We start from the raw sequence: 8,737 nt of genomic DNA, 5'->3' as shown, positions 1-8,737 counted from the left end.
CGCCCCTCCCTCGATGTGGACAGGACACACACTAACTAGCTATTGTAAACTGACCTGAGATTTCCCAAGCACTTCAACCAAAACACACTGTTTTAGATAAAATATAAAACTGATTTATTAACTACAGAAAGATCACTGTGTGCTGAAGGGTTAACTTTCAAACTCTACTAGTTTGGACTTTCCTGGGGCAGTTTATAGTGCTGCCTTCCAGAAGGCTACCCTGCCTGGGAAAGGCATTTGATACTGCATTGAAGGACCATCCCTGAGATCAATCAAGGCTGCAGTCTGGGGCCATCAACTTTGAATGACTCAAAGCTACTGACCCATCTCTATGGAGTAGAAGAATTTCTATACAGAAGCTGGGGGACAAGCATGAGTGGCTGTTAGGAAGTACACAGATTGACCAGTGGGGAGCAGGGCCGTCCTTAGGCATATGCAGCATACGCGGCTGTGTAGGGCACCTGAAAATTTGGGGCACCACTAGGACCATAGGGGCTGACTTCTCATCTTGCCAGGGGATGCTTGACCCCCCCCACTCCACTCCAGGCCCCTCCCCCCTCCACTCCTTCCCCCAAACCCCTGCCCCTGCTCCACCCCCGCCCCGCCTCCTCCCCCCTCCCTCACAGAGCTTGAACATGTGAATCAGCTGTTCACGGTGCTCTGGAAACATTGGGGGATGGGGGGGAGGAGTTGGTCAGTGTGGGGCTGCCAGCACGCAAGAGGTGTTGGGGAAGGGAGGCAGAAGGGGGGAGCTTTGCGCTGGTGGGTGCTCCACACCCACTAAAATTTCCCTGTGGATGCTCCAGCCCTGGAGTCCGCGCCTATGACCGGGACAGCAGGCAAGAGCGGGTCTGGTCCTGCACACCCAGTGCAAGCGGCAGTCTCCTTCCGAGGCAGAAGGCCGGGGCCGTATTCACAGAGCCGAATGTGCCGGTTTAGGGGCACCAGTTTAATAATATCGCATAGGGCCCATAAATCCTAAGGATGGCCCTGGTGGGGAGATCAAGCACATTGCACAGACACAATGGCCCTATTCAGGGGTGGGGGGCCTTCTCTGCAAGGGGGCTGACCATTGCCACATGAAAGAAGGAGAAGGAGGGCAGGGGCAACATTGGCCAGCGTGAAACACTAACAAACCACCGACGTACAAGAAGGGGTGAACTCAGACTACAGGAGGGCGCATCTCTGGACTTGTTATATTACTCAACTGTGCTTTATGAGTAAAGACTCCATGGTTAAGAAATTCCTTTGCTAAGCCTGTGTGCCTTGCTTCCCCTCCACATTGTTTCTGAAATGGTTAACGTGTAAGTCTGGGGTGCCCACAGCCTAGGGGGAGTTCTGAGGGCATGTGTGTAAGTGATGTGGAGGCTAGAGGGGCTCAAACGCTGGTTTCAGAGTCTTAGGAAGCTGCTGACAGATCCCCCACATCCTAAGGGAGGACAGTAGATAAATGGTCTGAGCCCAGGAGTGAGCCCTAGAGTCCCAGGGCTGGATATAGTGACTAGACTCTGCCCAGAGCCAATTGGCTCAGAAGTATAGGAGACCCAGTAATTCAGTTCACTCACAACAGATGAGTGACTGTACAACGGCTCACTGGGCTGGCCTGTAACAACCACAATGCCATGTAGCCTTTAGGGTATCCTATTGCCTGCAATCTTAGAGACCAGTTCTGTCTAGTTTGCATTGGTATTTCTGAGAAAAGGGGCAGCTAAGTAAATTCACCTGTTTCACCGTGGAAATGAAAATGTCAGCAAGTAAATAGTGAGCAATGCAACTGGAACTGATAAGAGTGACTTTATGGTAAAACTTCCCTGCTTTATTACTTGAGAGTCAAATGTTCACGGCCTATCCCATTCCCGGTTAGCAGGTGGTGATTTCAGTTTTAATTGTGGGAAACTCAACTCACAGAACCAGAAATGGTTTCTGTCAGGTCTTTCATGTGATCACAGCTAGTTTCCAAGGAAATCAGCTCAGTAATAAGAGAAAATGAAAGGGAAATTATAAAATAGTAGGTAATCTTTAAGCAGGGATATGACAGAGACTTCTTTCATTCAGCTCCAGCTCTCTTGAATGATCTGAAATAACCCTGGATTCCCTGGTGCCCTCTTCCTAAGCCTGGAGTCCTCTTGGGCTCACTAAGAGACAACAGTAGCAGTGAATCAATGGCTGTCCTGGGGGTGGTGCACAGCAGCACCAGCCCATGGGGGCAGCAGGAGATATTGCCTCCTGGATCTCCCCCAGTCACAGAAGTGTCTGAGATGCTGCAGTGTGCCCCCCCTCCCTCCCACCGCCATCATGGCCGGCCAGCTCTGCAGTGCAACAATTGCTGTGGCCCCAAGTCCTCCCCACTGCCATGGGGTTTCAGCTTGTGTGCTTGCCTGAGCACCAGGAATGCTCGTGTGACTGGCCCCTGCACAGAAGGTGTCAGGTGGTGGGAAAGGCTTTGAAACCTTCCCTCCACTTTTCACCCCTGTGCAGTGGCTGGTCACCATCGGGCACTAAGGAGCTGAAGGTCGAGAGCACCTCGGATTCACCAAGGGGCAGATTCCATCTCACTTGCAATTTGAAGCCTCCTTTGTTTGTAACGTGGGTACCTCACTTTAGCTCTTTGTCCCACTTCTGAAAGTGCAAATTCTGCATGGGTCAGTTCTGAGTCTTACAGCTGAAGAGCTCGGAGTCAGACTCTGGCCAACCCCTCTGGGGAGTGCCGGCCCTGCTCCCTGCGAGGATCCCGTATCAAGCAGCAGCTTGAAGTAGGTTGGAGAAGGTGGAGTCACGGACCCCCCCCCTCCTTCTGCTTGCACAGTGTGTATCGGGGAAGTGAAAGGACCCCCATCAGTTTGGAGCTGTGGAGTCCCAGGGAAACATTTGTCTGTGTGAACCAGAGGTGGAGGGAGCCTCCCGATTCAATGGGTACGCTTCCCTGCCACTGACTCTTCCTCCTCCTCAGCCCACTGAGGGGGCACAGACCAGCCACAACAGCACCCGCTCCCTCAGCACCGCAGCCCCAATCCCCGCCAAGTGCCGAGGGGAGGCCAGAGGGTAGGGGGCTGGAGAGTGAGCCCAGCCCACACTCATCCTGCCGTAGTTTGTCCTGTCCCATGGGGCTGTGCCTGGCTCCCCTTTGCGGGCTGAGTGACGGGCAGGCTCACTCTACAGCTGCTCCCCCATTGTCCCTTTGCACCAGGCTGGGTTTAGGGTCACAGTGCAGAGGTGGAAGGTGTTGCTGCAATTGGTCAGAGCCCCCAGGTCACAACACCCACAGCAGGGAGCCAGGCCCAGGCCTGTGGGACAGAAGACACCACTGCAGGGTTTTTGTGGGTGTCAGTGCGCCTGTGAACCCCTGATCAAACCACCCTGGTATGAACTTCTCCTCATGTCTGTGCTCCTTCCATGTCTCATTCTTTACAACCCACTAGATGGGCTCTCTGGCCTGTGAGCCAGACATCAGCAACGTTTGCTGTTTGCAGTCGGGATGCTCTTAGTGGGTATCTGAAGAGATGTGCAGCTTTCCGAGTCAGGGCAGACACCGTAAATTCCTCCAACCAAGCCAAAGAGCTCTGGGATCTACGTGCCCCCAGGAGCGGGTCATGGGGCTCCCAGAGTGGAACATCCACAAGCCATTTCCTTCCCATGCCCCCCTGAGGCGTGCACCTCTGAGCATGCTGAGATCCACGGCTACAGCTGCATAAACTGCAAGGAGCAGGGGTCAAAGATAAAACCCGAATCCACCTACAGCCTGACAATGTGTGTCCCCAGACTGTGCCATCAAAATGGAGACACTCAGGCTGTACCTTCAAAATGAGATCAACTCTAGCTTGTCAGAGTAAGCCAAAAAGTCTGGACACCGATGGCTTCTGGGAAAAGCTAAGCGCTTTTTTGTTGAAGAATTGCCAATTTTATTGCTGTTATTGTGTGACCAGGGAGATTGAAGAGTTCTCCTGCTGGTTTTTGAATGTTATAATTCCTGATGTCAGATTTGTGTCCATTTATTCTTTTCCTTAGAGGCTGTCCAGTTTGGCCAATGTACATGACCGAGGGACATTGCTGGCACATTATGGCAGATAACACATTAGTAGATGTGCAGGTGAATGAGCCTGTCAGGATTCCTTCCCCACTCTGAACTCTAGGGTATAGATGTGGGAACCCACATGAAAGACCCCCTAAGCTTATTCTTACCAGGTTAGGTTAAAAACTTCCCCAAGGTACAAACTTTGCCTTGTCCTTGAACAGTATACTGCCACCACCAAGCGTTTTAAACAAAGAACAGGGAAAGAGACCACTTGGAGACGTCTTCCCCCAAAGTATCCCCCCAAGCCCTACACACCCCCTTTCCTGGGGAGGCTTGAGAATAGTATCCTAACCAATTGGTTAAAAAATCATCAAAGATCCAAACCCCTGGATCTTGGAACAATTGAAAAATCAGTCAGGTTCTTAAAAGAAGGATTTTATTAAAAAAAAGAAAGGTAAAAATCATCTCTGTAAAATCAGGATGGAAAATACTTTACAGGGCATTCAGATTGAAAACACAGAGGATTCCTCTCTGGGCAAAACCTTAAAGTTACAGAAAACGAATAAACCTTCCTCTTAACACAGGGACAATTCACATAAAACAAAAGATAAACAAATCCGCCTCGCCTGGCTTACCTATACTGGTTGCAATATTGGAGACTTGGATTAGGATGGGTTGGAGAAGATGGATTTCTGTCTGGCCTCTCTCAGTCCCAAGAGAGAACAACCACGTAAACAAAGAGCACAAAACAAAAGCCTTCCCCCCCCAGCCCACCCTGCAAGATTTGAAAGTATCTTGTCCCCTTATTGGTCCTTTGGGTCAGGTGCCAGCCAGGTTAGCCGAGCTTCTTAACCCTTTACAGGTAACAGGAAGTTGCACCGGCCAGGAGGGATTTTATAGCATTGTATACAGAAAGGTGGTTACCCTTTCCTTTATATTTATGACAGAGCCCTTGATGGTGTGGCTGATGTGGTTAGGTCCTATAGTGGTGTCCCTTGAATAGATATGTGGACAGAATTGGCACCGGGGTTTGTTGCAGGATTAGTGTTTTTGTTGTGTGGTGTGTAGTTGCTGGTGAGTATTTGCTTTAGGCTGGGAGGCTGTCTGTAAGTGAGGACTGGCCTGTCTCCCAAAGTCTGTGAGAGTGAGGGATCGTCCTTCAGGATAGGTTGCAGATCATTGATGATGTGCTGGAGAGCTTTTAGTTGGGGGCTGTAGGTGACGGCTAGTGGCATTCTGTTCCTTTCTTCGTTGGGCCTGTCTTGTAGTAGGTGACTTCTGGGTACCCTTCTGGCTCTGTCAATCTGTTTCTTCATTTCAAAAGGTGAGTATTGTAGTTTTAAGAATGCTTAATAGAGATCCTGTAGATGTTTGTCTCTGTCTGAGGGATTGGAGAAAATGCAGTTGTATCTTAGAGCTTGGCTGTAGAAAATGGATCGTGGGATTTGGTCTGGATGAAAGCTGGAGGCATGTAGGTAAGTATAGCAGACAGTAGGGTCGTGTTTATGTGACCATCGCTTATTAGCACTGTAGTATCTAGGAAGTAGACCTCTTGTGTGGACTGGTCCAGGCTGAGGTTGACGGTGGGGTGGAAATTGCTGAAATCCTGGTGGAATTCCTCAAGGGTCTCCTTCCTATGGGTCCAGGTGATGAAGATGCCATCAATGTAGCACAAGTGGAGTAGGGGCGTTAGGGGACAAAAGCTGAGGAAGCGTTGTTCTAAGTCAGCCATAAAAATGTGGGCATACTGTGGGGCCATGCGGGTACCCATAGCAATCCCGCTGACTTGAAGGTATAAATTGTCCCCAAATCTGAAATAGTTGTGGATGAGGACAAAGTCACAAAGTTCAGCCACCAAGTTTGCCTTGATAGTATTGGGGATGCTATTCCTGACGGCTTGCAGCCCTAAGTGTGGAATATTGGTGTAGAGGGCTTCTACATCCATCGTGGCCAGGATGGTGTTTTCTGGAAGATCACCGATGGATTGTAGTTTCCTCAGGAAGTCAGTGGTGTCTCAAAGATAGCTGGGAGTGTTGGTAGCGTAGGGCCTGAGGAGAGAGTCTACATAGCCAGACAATCCTGCTGTCAGGGTGCCAATGCCTGAGATGATGGGGCATCCAGGATTCCCAGGATTATGGATTTTGGGTAGCAGATAGAATACCCCTGGTTGGGGCTCTAGGGGTGTGTCCGTGTAGATTTGTTCCTGTGCTTCTTTAGGGAGTTTCTTGAGCAGATGGTGTAGTTTCTTTTGGTAACCCTCAGTGGGGTCAGAGGGTAATGGCCTGTAGAATGTGGTGTCAGAGATTTGTCTAGCAGCCTCTCGTTCATATTCTGACCTATTCATGATGGCGACAGCACCTCCTTTGTCAGCCTTTTTGATTATAATGTCAGAGTTGTTCCTGAGACTGTTGATGGCGTTGTGTTCGGCACGGCTGATGTTATGGGCCAAGTGATGCTGCTTTTCCACAATTTCAGCCCATGGATGTCGGCGGAAGCACTCTATGTAGAAGTCCAGTCTGTTGTTTCAACCTTCAGGAGGAGGCCACGCAGAATCTCTCTTTTTGTAGTGTTGGTAGGAAGCTTTCTGTGGGTTAGTGTGCGGTTCGAATCCCCTGGGAATGCTGGGTAGAACTAGACATTAACTAGGGTGTCTTGATAACTTTTCCCTTTAATTTTGAAATGCAATTTTTCTCCCTTGTTCTCACTGGACTGAGCCTATTGTCTTGGAAAAAAATAAAGGGGTCAGACACCGCTGCCCCATTCTGGGAGCGTGAGGGGCTCGTCTCCAAGCTAAGCCCACAAGTGAGTCATGGACTGGGGAAGATTGGCATTCAGCTGCCGATCTTGCACGTGAGGCCTGATCCTCCCAGCATGACTACCAGATTGGGTCCCATTCAAACAGCTGTCCAATGGAAAAGGTGGTGGTGCCCACCTTATAACTTCTAGCCCAGTGGTTAAAGCCCTGAGCTGGAATATGGGGAACCCAAGGTCAGTCCCACCTCCCTGCCAGGAAGTATTTGAACTGTGTGTCTCCCACAGCTCAGATGGGCGTGTTAATCCCTGTGACGGGGTCCTCAGACTATGGGACTGCTGAGCCCTCTGTCCCACCAACCTGAGCTTCCCCTCACACTGTGATGCCGATGAGAAGCTACAAAGCTCTGGCAGGTGCTGCCCTTACTCTGCCATCCACCGGCAGGGACTCACCCAACCGAGTTACACGAATGCTTTTGTGAGCAATTCATGAACCAACAATAGAGAGGCTCCAGCTGATTGACACAGCTCCTCAGCCTTGCACCCCAGAACTTTACCATCTTGCACAGAAGCCTGGCCAGAGTCAGTTCATTTCACCCAGTCCGCCCCTCCCTCGATGTGGACAGGACACACACTAACTAGCCATTGTAAACTGACCTGAGATTTCCCAAGCACTTCAACCAAAACACACTGTTTTAGATAAAATATAAAACTGATTTATTAACTACAGAAAGATCACTGTGTGCTGAAGGGTTAACTTTCAAACTCTACTAGTTTGGACTTTCCTGGGGCAGTTTATAGTGCTGCCTTCCAGAAGGCTACCCTGCCTGGGAAAGGCATTTGATACTGCATTGAAGGACCATCGCTGAGATCAATCAAGGCTGCAGTCTGGGGCCATCAACTTTGAATGACTCAAAGCTACTGACCCGTCTCTATGGAGTAGAAGAATTTCTATACAGAAGCTGGGGGACAAGCATGAGTGGCTGTTAGGAAGTACACAGATTGACCAGTGGGGAGCAGGGCCGTCCTTAGGCATATGCAGCATACGCGGCTGTGTAGGGCACCTGCAAATTTGGGGCACCACTAGGACCATAGGGGCTGACTTCTCATCTTGCCAGGGGATGCTTGACCCCCCACTCCACTCCAGGCCCCTCCCCCCTCCACTCCTTCCCCCAAACCCCTGCCCCTCCTCCACCCCCGCCCCGCCTCCTCCCCCCTCCCTCACAGAGCTTGAACATGTGAATCAGCTGTTCACGGTGCTCTGGAAACATTGGGGGGTGGGGGGGAGGAGTTGGTCAGTGTGGGGCTGCCAGCACGCAAGAGGTGTTGGGGAAGGGAGGCAGAAGGGGGGAGCTTTGCGCTGGTGGGTGCTCCACACCCACTAAAATTCCCTGTGGATGCTCCAGCCCTGGAGTCCGCGCCTATGACCGGGACAGCAGGCAAGAGCGGGTCTGGTCCTGCACACCCAGTGCACGCGGCAGTCTCCTTCCGGGGCAGAAGGCCGGGGCCGTATTCACAGAGCCGAATGTGCTGGTTTGGGGCACCAGTTTAATAATATCGCATAGGGCCCATAAATCCTAAGGATGGCCCTGGTGGGGAGATCAAGCACATTGCACAGACACAATGGCCCTATTCAGGGGTGGGGGGCCTTCTCTGCAAGGGGGCTGACCATTGCCACATGAAAGAAGGAGAAGGAGGGCAGGGGCAACATTGGCCAGCGTGAAACACTGACAAACCACCGACGTACAAGAAGGGGTGAACTCAGACTACAGGAGGGCGCATCTCTGGACTCGTTATATTACTCAACTGTGCTTTATGAGTAAAGACTCCGTGGTTAAGAAATTCCTTTGCTAAGCCTGTGTGCCTTGCTTCCCCTCCACATTGTTTCTGAAATGGTTAACGTGTAAGTCCGGGGTGCCCACAGCCTAGGGGGAGTTCTGAGGGCATGTGTGTAAGTGATGTGGAGGCTAGAGG

This window comes from Eretmochelys imbricata, chromosome 14 (assembly GCF_965152235.1).
Source record: "Eretmochelys imbricata isolate rEreImb1 chromosome 14, rEreImb1.hap1, whole genome shotgun sequence".
NCBI lineage: Eukaryota > Metazoa > Chordata > Testudines > Cheloniidae > Eretmochelys > Eretmochelys imbricata.
This window is presented reverse-complemented; position numbering follows the sequence as displayed.